The following is a 15,285-nucleotide window of genomic DNA, read 5'->3' on the forward strand; positions in this document are numbered from 1 at the left end:
TTTCTGCACGAAAGCTTTATAATGATAAATCTTGCTGTTAATTTTGCACTCAGGACAAACACATATAATTTAATGTATTGACTAATGAATTTTCTCTGCATACTGTGGTTCACAAATGTGCTTTCTGTTACCTAATAGATGCAAAAATGTATTCTGTTATCAATGTCAGAAAATTCTAATGATATATATGTCTGCAGATTGAAAGCATGATGTGTAGAAAAAGATGCCTCATGGCTCCGCTTCTTAATAAGTATTCTGAGTGTTAACAAAATGCCTCCCAGAAATGAGTTAGAAATCAAATTTATGACCCTATTTGGAAATTATCCATCTTTTTATATTCAAGAAATAGGCCATGTAAGTAACTTTTATTTAACAAATCGATCAATCTGGTCTAGAAATTTGACAGCTCTGTTCTCTTGGGGGATCATGATTCGCGACCTGCCTGCGTGCATTCAGATTGAGGTGGGCAATATGCAAACTTGGTGTATTCACCCCATCTGAATGATGGTAGCATTGGTCTGAGTGGCACCCATGCTGCTGTCTGCACCTCCAAGCTTCCTGAGGCTTCTGCACTGAGCAGGGGAGCTGGCAGTGCTGTTTGCAGACCCAATGTGGAGCCAACCTGCTCTGTGTAAAGGCAGGCTATAACTTAAAAGTAAGCACAGAAATATTGCTGCAATGTACATTATTTCAACGTGAATATCAAGGCAAAGAAAATGTTCCATAGTGAAGGATGCAGCGCTGGAGGCACTATTGGTGGAGGTGGGCAGGAGTAGAGACACCATGTGTCGCAGGGGGCTGGGAGACCTTCAAGGACCACCCTCTGATGGCAAGGAAGGTCAACTCACAGTGTCTGGATCCAAGGACCTGGCAGCAGTGCCACAAGACGTCTAATGACCTCATGCAAGTGGTCAAGGTCAGGGAGTGCATGTTCACATGACATCTCCTATCCATCACACCAACAACCTCTCACATTGCTCAATGCAGCACATCCCCATCACTCATCCAGCAGCACTCCTTGGTACTCAGGACTCACACCTAACAGCTAGATACTCCACCTTACCCTCACACACCTACCAATGCATCCAGCATCACTTGCATCTCTCGCTGCCTCCACATACCTTCAGCTGTTCAGCTATAGCAGGCACATCAACCAAACACAGTGTGACACAAACACTGGCATTCTGTCCTCTCTATTGCAGGACAGGTGGCACACAATAGAAGAGAGCAGAGCAGGAATGGTGGGGACAAGGTTGCCTGCAACTGCTGACGCAGATCATGGAATCCAATATTACTGAAAGCCTTGAGGATGATGGCATCTTCCTATCAAATGTTTTTTCTCAACTCCCAGCTAATCCTTATCCCGCTATCTGGCATGATATGCAAGATGCTGATGGTGTGATCATGGATCTCTTGCTTTCCATCTCATCCACTGCCCCTCACACAACCTTCCCCTTCTGTTTCCTACTTTCCATCACCTGAGAATTGCTGTCAGCCCAGCCACAGCAGCCCCAGGAGGAGGAAAAAGAGTAACGGCATAGCACTAATGAAGAGACCCGGTCATCTGATTGGACATTCGCAGCTGCCAGCTCAGATACTGGCACTGCATGTATTTTGGAGGCTAGTATAGAGTTGGGCTTAGCACCTGGTGAGTCATTTGGGCACCTGTGGCCTGCAGCTAGGTCAAGAGAAAAGGATGGTTTGTTTGCCAGCTCACTGGAGGGCAAAGTTGCAGACAAGTTCTGTTGAAGAGGACACAGATGAGGACCTTGATGGGGTGGCATACAGGAGTGCATTGATGGGCATGCACACTAAGTTTCTGGGTGCATTGGCTGGCCTGTCAGACAGCCTCCTGTCATGGTCAAGGAGCATGGAGAAGTTCAGCTCCAATTTAGCAGAGGGGAAGGTGCAGGACTTCCCCTCTCCACAGCCTCTGTTCCATCTCTTCATCGTGTTGCAGACCCAGAGACACTGCCACTGCTGCCCCAATACCTGGTGCAGCTTTTGTCTGGACAGGTCACCTCCTCCTCTGCCCAGCCCGCACCCCCCTCAACCCCACACTGAGGATGTGGCAAAACTGACAAATGTAGGAACTCACCAAAATACCTCCAAGACCACTCCAGAATACTTCTAGAAACCTTTCAATAGAAAAAGTTCCAAAAAAATTACCTTACCTGCAGGTTGGGTGCCTGGCCCTTTCAATAATGCTAGTGCAGGGCCCATCTTGCAGCTTTATGCTTGTTGTTTGCAGGGTGAACAACGAAGAGGCTGCCTGCACATTCATTGACCAAATTTGGAATTCTGGCATCACTTCAGCAGTTGGGTTGTATGATGCCAGGATAGTGTCCATTCAAGGTCTTTGACATACACTGGGGATGCACCTGCTAACACCACGGCAGCTTGAGGCAGACAGGTAGAGTGGCGCAAGACCTCCATAGTGCCACAACAAGCAGTGCTGCACGAGGCAATTTTTCACCCTCTATATTTAACAAATTTGTGTACAATTTATTTCAACCTGTTACTTTGTTATTAATGGAATTCATGCAGAAATGTCACAGAATGCGAGCACTTTGATTTACTGGATAAGCCATAATTTCCTTCAGTTAATATTGGGAAGACCAAAGCCAGTGTCTTTGACCCCTGCCATATACTCCGTATTATTGCCATTGACTCTATCCCTCTCCCTGGCCACTGTCTCGCTGGCGAGTCATGCAACTAGGGCAGTAGAAAGGGTTTTAAATTAAATAGTGGGGGTGAGGGATCAAGTGAGAGAAGATATGATAAATTAAAAAGAGAGGACTAGGCAAGAGAGCAATAAGGGCAATAATCAGAGCATGGCTGGAAGGGACAGAATATACAAAATGAAGAGTGTGAAGCAGTTAAGGCTAGATGTTGCATATATAGCAAAAAGACAGAATTAAAGGCTCTGTATTTGAATGTGCGTAGCATTTGTAACAAAACAAATGAATTGATAGCTCAAATAGAGATCAATATGTGTGATCTGATAGTCATTACAGAAACATGGCTGCAAGATGACAAAGGCTGGGACCTGAATATTGAAGGATACATGACATTTCAGAAGGATAGGAAACTAGGAAAAGGTGTAGGGGTAGCTCTGTTAATTAAGGATGACATTAGTAAAATAGAGACAGGTGATCTTAGTTCCAAAAATCAAGATGTAGAATCAGTTTCGGTAGAGATAAGAAATAGTAAAGGTAGAAAGTCACTTGTGGGAGTAGTTTATAGGTCCCTTAACATTAACTGCAATGTAGGACAGGGGAAACAGGAAGAAATAATGGGGGCTTGTGAGAAAGGTACAACGATAATCATGGGTGATTTTAATCTATAGATAGATTGGATGCATCAGATTGGGAAAGGTAGCCTGGAAGATGAGTTCATGGAGTGTTTTCGGGACAGTTTCTTAGAACAGTATGTTCTAGAGCCAACCAGAGAGCTGGCTACTGTAGATCTGGTAATGTGTAACAAGACAGGATTATTTAATGACCTCATAGTAAAGGCGCCCCTAGATCACAACATGGTTGAATTTCACATTCAGCGTGAGGGTGAGAAGAGTGGATCTAAAACTAGTGTTTAAACTTAAATAAGGATAATTATGAGAGTTTGAAGACAGAGCTGGCTAAAGTAAAATTGGAAATTAGGTTAAGGGATAGACCAGTAGAGATGCAACGATAGACATTTAAGGCAATATTTCATAACACTCAGCATAGATACATTCCAGTAAGAAAGAAAGACTCCAGGGGAAGGACGCACCATCTGTGGCTAACTAAGGAAGTTAAAGATAGTATCAAATTGAAAGAGAAAGCATACAATTCAGCGAAGAGTAGTGGCAGGTCAGAAGATTGGTGTTACGGTCAAGTGAGGAGGGGTCGAAGGGCTTCCTCTTTTCCCTCCTTGTTTGACCACACCAGGTTTAATTCTTTCTGAACGTTGATGTACTAGTCAATTCAGTAGGTGTTTGATTACTTACTTGCTATGATCATAACAAGAACCAATTGGACAGGTTTTCCTGAGTTAGCAAAGTAAAAGAAAAACTTTATTGTACCTAAACCGAACTAATGAAAATAATAAACAATGTGACAACTTTCACACACACACACACACACACACACACACACACACACACACACACACACACACACACACACACACACACACACACACACACACACACACACACACACACACACACACACACACACACACACACACACACACACTGGAAGTTTACACACAAATAGGTTACAGAGTGGGAAAAGGAAGATTGGTTGAGTTACAGTCCAGAGGAAAAAAAAGGGTACAGAGTCTGTGGCATTTGGTGATTGGGCTGGCTGCTAGCTGAATTCGGTGGTCCTGAGACTTTTAGTTTGAAGAGGTAGATGACTGGTTCGGTGGGTCTCTTAGAGACAGTGATGCGGATGATTTCCTCATGGATTGAGAATTGGTTGACAGACAGGAAACAGAGAGTAGGAATAAATGGGTCTTTTTCCGGGTGGCAAGCAGTGACTAGTGGGGTACCGCAGGGATCAGTGCTTGGGCCCCAGCTATTCACAATATATATTAATGACTTGGGTGAGGGAACTAAATGTAACATTTCCAAGTTTGCAGATGACACAAAGCTGGGGGGAATGTGAGCTGTGAGGAGGATGCAAAGAGGCTCCAATGTGATTTGGACAAGTTGGGTGAGTGGGCAAATGCATGGCAGATGCAGTATAACGTGGATAAATGTGAGGTTATCCACTTTGTTTGTAAAAACAGAAAGGCAGATTATTATCTGAATGGTGATAGATTGGGAAAGGGGGAGGTGCAGTGAGACCTGGGTGTCCTTGTACACCAGTTGCTGAAAGCAAGCATTCAGGTGCAGCAAGCAGTTAGGAAGGCGAATGGTATGTTGGCCTTCATTGCAAGAGGATTTGAGTACAGGAGCAAGGATGTCTTACTGCAGTTATACAGGGCCTTGGTGAGACCACATCTGGAGTATTGTGTGCAGTTTTGGTCTCCTTATCTGAGGAAGGACGTTCTTGCCATGGAGAGAATGCAAAGAAGATTTACTAGGCTGATTCCTGGGATGGCAGGATTGACATATGAGGAGAGATTGGGTCGACTAGGCCTATATTCACTAGAGTTTAGAAGAATGACAGGGGATCTCATCGAAACCTCTATAATTCTAACAGGACTAGACAGGCTAGATGCAGGGAGGATGTTCCCGATGGCTGGGGAGTTCAGAACCAGGGGTCACAATCTCAGGATATGGGGTATGCCATTTAGAACCGAGGTGAGGAGAAATTTCTTCACTCAGAGGGTGGTGAACCTGTGGAATTTTCTTCCGCAGAAGGCAGTGGATGCTAAGCCATTAAATATATTCAAGAAGGAGTTTGATATATTTCTTAACGCCAAAGGGATCAAGGGAGATGGGGAGAAAGCGGGAACAGGGTACTGAATTAGACGAACAGCCATGATCCTCTTTGAATGGTGGAGCAGACCTGAAGGGCCGAATGGCCTACTCCTGCTCCTATTTTCTGTGTTTCTGTGTTTCTGATTGTAGCCGGAGTATGCAAAGATGGTCAGTCATCAGGCAGAGTTTGGAAGCTTTTAAGCTGAAATGGAGAGAGAGAGAGTGAGATCCCCGCATAGGTCTGCACGTGTCAGAATCCAGAAGGTTCTCCTCTCTGCTGCAGCAAAACACAAGCTTTAAACCACAGATGGGGAGGGGCTTGTCACATGACAGTCACTCAGTGATTTAAACATAGCAGTTTGCAGTATTTCTTCTGGCTAAAATAACAACAAGCAGTTCCCTTAAACTTCCTGGGTCTTGGTTCTTGCAGCCATTTCATCTCCCTCCTCACAGTCCTTGTAGTTCTTTAAAATGTCTTTGGAAAAAAATATAAATTCAGATCTCCAGTCAGTGGATTAAAGAAAATTATCACCTAACAAAGTACATTGGCGTGACATTGGACAGAATATAAAAACAGCGAAAAATGACTAAAAGAATGAAAGAGAAATTAGAGTACAAGAGAAAGCGAGCTAGAAATATAAAAATGGATAGTCAGAGTTTCTACTGTATTTAGAAAGGCAAAGAGTAAGTAAAGTGAGTGTTAGTCCTTTCAAAAGTGAGTCTGGGGAGTTAATAATGGAAAATAAGGAAATGGCAGAGGAATTAAACAGATTTTATTGCATCTGTCTTCACTCTAGAGGATACAAATAACATCCCAGAAATAATTGTGAATCAAGAGTTGAAAGGGAGGGAGGAACTTGACACAATTGCCATCACCTGGGAAAAGGAACTGAGAAAATTATTAGAACTAAAAGCTGACAAGTCCCCAGGTCCTGACGGATTTCATCCTAGGGTTTTAAAAGAAGTGGCTGCTGAGATAATGGATGCATTGATTTTAATTTTCCAAAATTCTCTAGATTCTGGAAAGGTTCCATCAGATTGGAAAATAGCAAATATAACTCTCCTATTCAAGAAAGGAGGGAGACAGAAAGCAGGAAATTACAGGGCAATTAGCTGAACATCTGTCATAGGGAAAAATCTGGAATCTATAATTAAGGAGTTTATAGCAAGTCATTGAGAAAATCTCAATGCAATTAGGCAGAGTCAACATCCTTTTCTGAAAGGGGAACCATGTTTAACTAATTTATTAGAGTTTGTTGAGGAAGTAACAAGCAACGTGGATAAAAGGCAATCTGTGGACGTGGTGTCCTTGTATTTCCATAAGGCATTTGATAAGGTGCCACATCAAAGATTACTAAACAAAATAAGAGCTCATGGTGCAGGGGTAACAAATTAGCATGGATAGAGGATTGGTTCGCTAGCAGGAAAAGGAGAGTAGGCATAAATGGGTCGTTTTCAAGTTGGTGAGCTGTACCTAGTGGAGTGCCATAGGGATCAGTGCTGGGGCCTCAACTACTTACAATCTATATCAATGACTTGGAAAAAGGGACAGAATGTATAGTTGCTAAATTTGCTGATGACACAAAGAAAGGTAGGAGAATAAGTTGTGAAGAAGAACATAGGGGCTGAATTTTAAGAGTCCGTTGTTGGTCTCGGCGGCGAGCTCAAAAAATGGCGGCCTGCACGTTCAGACTGCACGCCAAAGAGCCACGCAGTCTCCCATGCAGCGGCTCATTCATGCCCACACACCCCAATCATGTGGAGAGGGCGGAATGTCCATCCCCGGCAACGGCGTCAGCTGCCTGTGCGCAGGTGTTGGCGCCACTTTTTAAGGGCAGCTAGCCCTGCCGGCAGATTTACATTTTTAAAGCTACACCCCGCCCAAAAGTTCTCAAACAAATTTCTAACACCCCTTTCCCACCCCCCCAATAACAATTACATTAACTATTTGCCCTTTCCCCCCCAAAACACTTGCCTTTTAAATCTGACCTTTCCACTCCTGGACCACACAGATTTTAAAGTTCACCCCTTCCTACCACAACCCCCAGCACTGAGAATCTTACCTCCTCCCCGCTCCCCAGCAGTGTCACACTGGCTCTCCCCAGACGGGCCCGGAAGATGAAAGGTAAGTTTCTTTAAATGTATTCATTTTATTGATTGAAATATTGAAACTCAGGTCCCGTCGCCCAATGGCGGGGGAGGGGTGGGGGAAGGCCGCCACAGAGCCTCGCCGCTGCCTGGAGGCTGCTGCCAGACCCATATTCTGTACCCCCCCCCCCCCCCCACTCCCAATGGAGCCCGACGCGTGGGCTTGGCAAAATCCAGCCGAAGGAATCTGCAAAGGGATATAGATACATTAAGTTAGTGGGCAACGATTCGGCAGATGGAGTATAATGTGGGAAAGTGCAAACTTGTCCACTTTGGCCGGAAAAATAGAAAAGCAACATATTATTTAAATGGAGAGAGATTGTAGAACTCTGAGATGCAGAGAGATGTGTGTGTCCCAGTATAAGAAACACAAAAAGTTAGTATGCAGGTATAGCAAGTGATTAAGAAGGCAAATGCAATGTTGTCGTTTATTGCAAGGGAATAGAATATAAAAGTAGAGATGTTTTGCTGCAGTTGTATAGGGCATTGGTGAGACCAGATCTTGAGTATTGTATACAGTCTTGGTCTCTTTACTTTAGAAAGGATATAATTGCATTGGAAGCAGTTCAGAGAAGGTTCACTTTACTGATTCCTGGGATGAGAGGGTAATCTTATGAAGAAAGGTTGGACAGGTTGGGTCTGTATTCATTGGAGTTTAGGAGGATAAGATCCTGAGGGAACTTGACAGGGTGGATGTTTCCCCTTGTGGGAAAGACTAAAACTAGGGAACGCAAATTAAAAATAAGGGTCTCCCATTTAAGAGAGAGGAGGAGAATTTTTTTCTTTCAGAGGGTCGTGAGTCTGTGGAACTCTTTTCCCCGGAGAACGGTGGAGGCAGGGTCATTGAATGTTTTTAAGGCAGAGGTAGACGGATTCGTGACAAAGAAGGGCGTCAAAGGGTATCAGGCGTAGGCAGGAAAGTGAAGTTGAGTCCACAAACAGATCAGCCATGATCTTATAAGAATGACAGAATAGGCTGGAGGGGCCGAATAGCCTACACCTTCTCCTAGTTCATATGGTCGTATGTCTCAGGCTGAACCAGACTGTTTACATCCTGTTCAATTCTGACATAATTTTCAAACCTAATTTCCTTTCCTTCACTAAGACCATCTATTTTCACCTCAGTAATATTGCCTGTCTCTGTCCCTAACTTAGCCCATATGTTGTCAAAACCCCATTTATTCCTTTGTCTTCCAGAATCAATTTGTTCTTTTGGCTGCCCTCCCAACCTCCATTCTCTAAAACCTTTAACAGTTCATCACACTCAACCATCACCCCTGTGCTCACTGAACTGTATTAGCTCCTGGTGCCCCGTGCTTCAATTTAAAATTCCTATTGTTGTGGTTAATTCTTTCCATACCTTGCTCCTCCTTACCTCTTTAATCTCCTTCAGTCTTATCACACACTGACAATCTGTCCATTCCTCTGACACCATCTTCTTGTTTATTACCCTCTCTCTTTGCCTCACCCTTGGCAACCTAGGTTCTACTCTGTAACATGCTGGTAAAACACCACCTCTTGGATTAAGGTTTTAGTCATGCCTCCTCATCTCTGCTTCTTTGGCTTGGCATTGTTCATTTTATGCCTCTATGATGAATGTTGGAATGTTTTTCTATGTTGAAAGTGCTCTATAAATGCATATTGGAATTGATCTCCATGTCTTAGAGATTCAGAGAGAGCAGGGACAGGAGCTCCGAGATATGAATAGAAAAGGGGTATCTTGGAGATGGAAGTGGAGATGAACCAGAGTCTTGGAAATATGAAGAGGGGTTGAAGAATGGAACTTTTGACAAGGAGAGGTCATTTTAGTGACATATTAGGAGAGCTGACCCACAAAATAGTCAAGCAACAGCCTTCCATAGTCATACACATGGAAACAAACCTTACACCCAATGTCCCAGACATCACCACCACCATTCCTGGATCTGTCTTGTCTCACTGGCAGGACAGACCCACCAGAGGTGGTGGCATAGTGGTATACATTTGAGAGGCAGTTGCCCTGGGAGTCTGCTACATTTATTTTGGACCCCATGAAGTCTCATGGGCAAGGAAACCTCCTGTTGATTGCCACCTACTGCCCTCCCTCAGCTGATAAATCAGTGCTCCTCCATGTTGAACACCACTTGGAAGAGACACTGAGGGTGACAAGGGCACAGAATGTACTCTGAGTGGGGGACTTCAATGTCCAACACCAAGAGTGGCTCCATAGCACCATTAGCGACTGAGCTGGCTGAGTCCTAAAGGACATATCTGCCAGACTGGGCCTGCAGCAGGTGATGAGGGAACCAACAAGAGAGAAGAACCTAGTAGACCTTGTCCTCACCAATCTACCTGTTGCAGCTGCATCTGTCCATGACAGTATTGGTAGGAGTGACCACCACACAATCCTTGTGAAAATGAAGTCCTGTCTTCACACTGAGGATACCCTCCATCATGCTGTGTGGCACTACCACCATGCTAAATGGGATAGATTTCGAACAGATTTGGCAGCTCAAACCTGAGCATCCATGAGGAGCTGTGGGCCATCAGCAGCAGCAGAATTGGATTCAAACACAATCTGTAACCTCATGGCCTGGCACAGCCTTCACTCTACCATTACCATCAAGCCACGGGATCAATCCTGGTTCAATGAAGAGTGCAGGAGAACATGCCAGGAGCAGCACCAGGCATACCTAAAAATGAGGTGTCAACTTAGTACTTAGAGAGGATATCCCAGGGGGAATGTCCAGCGAGGCCATATGGGTAGAACTTAGAAATAAGAAATGGCTAATCACTTTGATGGGATTATATTATAGGCCCCCAATAGTCAGAGTGAAGTGGAGGGACATATTTGTAGGGAAATCACAGATAGGTGTAGGAATTATAGGGTTGTAATAGTAGGTGATTTTAACTTCCCTAATATTGACTGGGACTGCCTTAGTGCTAAGGGATCAGATGGGGAAGAATTTGTTAAGTGTGTCCAGGATAGTTTTCTGAAGCAGTATGTGGATGGCCCCACTAGAGAAGGGGCTACACTCGACCTCCTCTTAGGAAATGAGGATGGGCAGGTGGTTGATGTGTCAGTGGGGAGCACTTTGGGACCAGTGACCATAACTCTATTAGCTTCAAGATAGTTCTGGAAAAGGATGGGACTGGTCCTCAAGTTAAAGTCCTAAATTGGGGGAAGGCTAATTTTGATGGCATCAGACAGGAGCTCTCAAAAGTTGAATGGGAGAGGCTGTTTACAGGTGAAGGGTCGTCTGGCAAGTGGGAGGCTTTTAAAAGTGAGATGGGACGAGATCAGGGCCGGCATGTTCCTGTTAGATGGAAGGGCAAGGCTGGCAAGTTTAGGGAACCTTGGTTGACGAGGGATATTGAGGGTCTGGTGAGGACAAAGAAGGAGGCATATGTCAGGTATAGGCAGCTGGGATCAAGCGAGTCCCACGAGGAGTATAGGGGATGTAGGACTACACTTAAGAAGGAAATTAGGAGGGCGAAAAGGGGCCATGAGATTTCCCTGGCAGATAAGATAAAGGAGAATCCGAAAAGATTCTATAAGTATATTAAGAGTAAAAGGGTAGCTAGGGAGGGAGTAGGTCCCCTTAAGGATCAGTGTGGCAATCTATGTTTGGAGCCACGGGAAATGGGCGAGGTCTTAAATGAATATTTCTTGTCTGTATTTACCGTGGAGAAGGTCATGGAAGCTAGTGAGTTCAAGGGAGGGAACACCGATATTCTGTAGCATATCAACATTACAAAGGAGGAGGTGTTGGAGGTTTTGAAATGCATTAAGGTGGATAAATCCCCAGGGCCTGACCAGGTGTATCCTAGGATGCTATGGGAAGCAAGGGAGGAGATTGCTGGGGACCTGGCAGAGATTTATGTATCATCGTTAGCCATGGGTGAGGTACCGGAAGACTGGAGGATAGCTAATATTGTGCCTTCATTTAATAAGGGCAGCAGGGATAAGCCAGGGAACTACAGACAAGTGCCAGCCAATGACCATCTCCAATAAGAGAATCTAACCATCTCCTCTTGACATTCAATGACATTACCATTTCTGAAACCTCCACTATCAACATCCTGGGGTTTACCATTAACCAGAAATTGAATTGGAGCAGCCACATAAATACTATGGCTACAGGAGCAGATGAGAGGCTGGAAATTCTGTGGTGAGTAACCCACCTCGTGACTCCCCAAAGCCTGTCCACCATCTACAAGGCACAAGTCAGGAGTGTGATGGAATACTCTCCACTTGCCTGGATGGGTGCAGCTCCAACAATACTCAAGAAACTCGACACCATCCAGGACTAAACAGCCTGCTTGATTGTCACCCCATCTACAAACATTCACTCCCTCCATCACCGACGCACAGTGGCAGCAGTGGCATCTACAAGATGCACTGCAGCAACGCACCAAGGCTCCTTAGACAGCACCTTCCAAACCCGTGACCTCTACCAACTAGAAAGAAAAGGGCAGCAGATGCATGGGAACACCACCACCTGCAAGTTCCCCTCCAAGCTACTCATATCATGACTTGGAACTATATTGCCGTTCCTTCACTGTTGCTGGGTCAAAATCTTGGAACTCTCTTCCTAACAGCACAGTGGGTGTCCCTACCCCACATGGACTGCAGCGGTTCAAGAAGGCAGCTCACCACCGTCTTCTCAAGGGCAATTGGGGATGGGCAATAAATGCTGTCCTAGCCAGTGATGCCCACATCCCATGAATGAATAAATAAATAAAAAATAATGATATTACCGTGCTAGCGAGAGATGTCCTAGGGTCAAGTACAGAAGTACAGAATCTATTTGATTAGGGATAAGAAACAATAGAGATACCTTTACACTACAGGGTGTATTCTCCAACTTGTGGGAAAGATATAGAGGAACATATTTGCAAGGAGATTACAGAGGTGCAACAACTATAGAGTAGTTATAATGGAAGACTTTAATTATTCTAATTTAGCCTAGGATAGTAATAGTGTAAAGGCCAGAGAGGAGGAAGAGTTTCCGAAGTGTGTTCATGCAAATTTTCTAGATCAATATGTTTCTGCTCCAATGAGGAAGGAGGCATTGCTGGATCTGGTTCTAGAGAATGAGGTGGGAAAGTGTCAGTCGGGGAACATTTAAGGGATAGTGTTCATAGTATCATAAAGTTTAGGCTAGCTATAGAAAAACACAAAGAACAATTCAAAGTAAAGATCATTAATTGGAGAGGGCCAATTTCATTGGGGCAAGAACAGATCCAGCCCAGGTAAATTGGAATGAAAGATTGGTAAGCAATGGAACAATGGGCTGCCTTTAAAGAGGAGATAGTTTGGGTACTGTTGAGGTAGATTCCCACAGCGGGGAAAGGCAAAACAAACAAAGCCAGAGCTCCCTGGATGACGAAAGAGATAGAGTGTAAGATGAAGCAGACAAAAGGTGCAAATGACAGATGTCAGGTTAATGATACAAGTGAAAACCAGGCTGATTATAATAAGTTCAGAGAAAAAGAAATAAGAGAAGCAAAGAGAGAGAATGAGAAGAGACTGGCAGCCAATGTAAGCGAATCCCAAAGTCTCTTATAGGCATATAAATGGTGAAAGGGTGGTAAAAGGAGGAGTAAGGCAGATCAGGGACCCAAAAGGAGATTTACATATGGAGGCAGAGGGCATGGCTGAGATACTAAATGACTAATTTGCATCTTTCATTAGCAAGGAAGAAGATGCTGCCAAAGTTGTCGTGCAAAAGGAGGTAGTTGAGATACTGGATAGGCTAAAAATTGATAAAGAGGAGGTATTAGATAGGCTGGCCGTACTTAAAGCTGATAAGTCACCAGGACCGGATGAGATGCATCCAAGGATACTGAGGGAAGTAACGGTATAAATTGCAGAGGCACTGGCCATAATCGTCTAATCCTCCTTAGATACAGGGGTGGTTTCAGAGGACTGGAGAATTACAAATGTTGCACTCGGATAAACCCAGCAACTACAGACCAGCTAGTTTAACCTCTGTGGTGGGATAACTTTTAGAAATGATAATCCAGGACAAAACTAACAGTCATTGGGACAAATGTGGATTAATTAAGGAAAGCGAGCATGAATGTTTTAAGGGCTAATCATGTTTAACTAATTTGATTGAGCTTTTTGATGAGGTAACAAAGACTTGATGAGGGTGAGGCATTTAATGTGGTATACATGGACTTCCAAAAGGCGTTTGAGAAAGTGTCACATAACGGACTTGTCAGCAAAGTTGAAGCCCGTAGAATAAAAGGGATAGTTGCAGCATGGATGCAAAGTTGGGTGTGTGACTGGAAACAGAGAGCCGTGATGAACAGTTGTTTTTTGGACTGGATGGAGGTATAGAGTGGGATTCCCCAGCGGTCATTATTAGGACCACTACTTTTCTTGATCTATATTAATGACCTAGACTTAGGTGTGCAGGGCACAATCTCAAAATTTGCAGATTACATAAAACTTGGAAGTATAATGAACTGTGAAGAGAATGGTGATAGATTTCATAAGGATACAGACAAGCTGGTGGAATGGGTGGACACATTGGCAGATGAAATTTAATGCAGAGAAGTGTGAAGCGATACGTTTTGGTAGAAAGAATGAAGAAAGGCAATACAAAATAAAGGTGCAGAAGCAGAGGGACCGGTGGGTATATGTACACAAATTATTGAAGGTGGCAGGACAGGTTGATAAGGCGATTAATAAGGCATAAGGGATCCTGAGCTTTATAATGGAGGCATAGAGTAAAAAAGCAAGGAAGTTATGTGTACCTTTATAAAACATTGGTTCGGCCTCAACTGGGGTATTGTGTCCAAATCTGGACACCACAATTTAGGAAGGATATGAAGGCATTGGAGAGGGTGCACAAAAGGTTTACACGAATGGTTCCAGGGATTAGAGACTTCAGTTTTGACAATTGATTAGCAAAGCTGGTCCTGTTCTCCTTAGAGAAGGTTGAGAGGACATTTGATAGAGGTGTTCAAAATCATGAAGGGTCTGGACAGAGTAGATTGAGAGAAACTGTTTCCATTGGCAGAAGGATCGAGAACCAGAGGACACCAATTTAAGGTGATTGGCAACTTGAGGAAAAACTAATTTATGCAGTGAGTGGCTAGGATCTGGAATATGCTGTTTGAGAGACTGTGGTGGAGATAGATTAAATTGTGACTTTCTAAAGGGAATTGGATAATGATCGGAAGATAAAAAATTTGCATGGCTGTGGGGAAAAGGCAGGGGAGTGGGACTAGCTAAATTGCTGTTATAGAGAGCCAGCATGGACATGACAGGCTGAATTGCCTCCTTCTGTGCTGTAACCATTCTATGATTCTATGAAAAGGTTGTGCAAATCTCATTAAATTGCCCAGCAATTTGGACAGACTATGGAAGCAAGTTCCAGCACACAAACAATCACACACGTACATCTATGTATAGGCTTTTTTATATTTGTCTAATAGTATGTGGGCATCGCTGGCAAGACCAGCATTTGTTGCCCATCCCTAATTGCCCTTGAGAAGGTGGTAGTGAGCTGCCTTCTTCGAGTTCTTGAGTCATTTATGGCACAGAAGGAGGCCATTTGGCCCATCAAGTCCATGCTGGCTCTCCACGGAGCTATCCATTCAGTCCCACTCCCCAGATTGATCCCAAAAGCCCTGCAAGTTTATTTCCTTCGAGTGGCCATCCAATTTCCTTTTGAAGTTATTGATTGTCTCCGCTTCTACCACTGTTGTGCGCAGTGAGTTCTAGGTCA

The 15,285-nt window shown here is 44.1% G+C and overlaps 1 protein-coding gene across 2 annotated transcripts in view; it reads left to right on the plus strand.

The window, feature by feature from the left end:
• Positions 1-15,285, plus strand: part of LOC137353107 (glutamate receptor ionotropic, kainate 2) — a 575,020-nt gene that overhangs the window by 520,129 nt on the left and 39,606 nt on the right. The window lies entirely within an intron of this gene.

This window comes from Heterodontus francisci, chromosome 3 (genome assembly GCF_036365525.1).
Source record: "Heterodontus francisci isolate sHetFra1 chromosome 3, sHetFra1.hap1, whole genome shotgun sequence".
Classification (NCBI taxonomy): Eukaryota; Metazoa; Chordata; class Chondrichthyes; order Heterodontiformes; family Heterodontidae; genus Heterodontus; species Heterodontus francisci.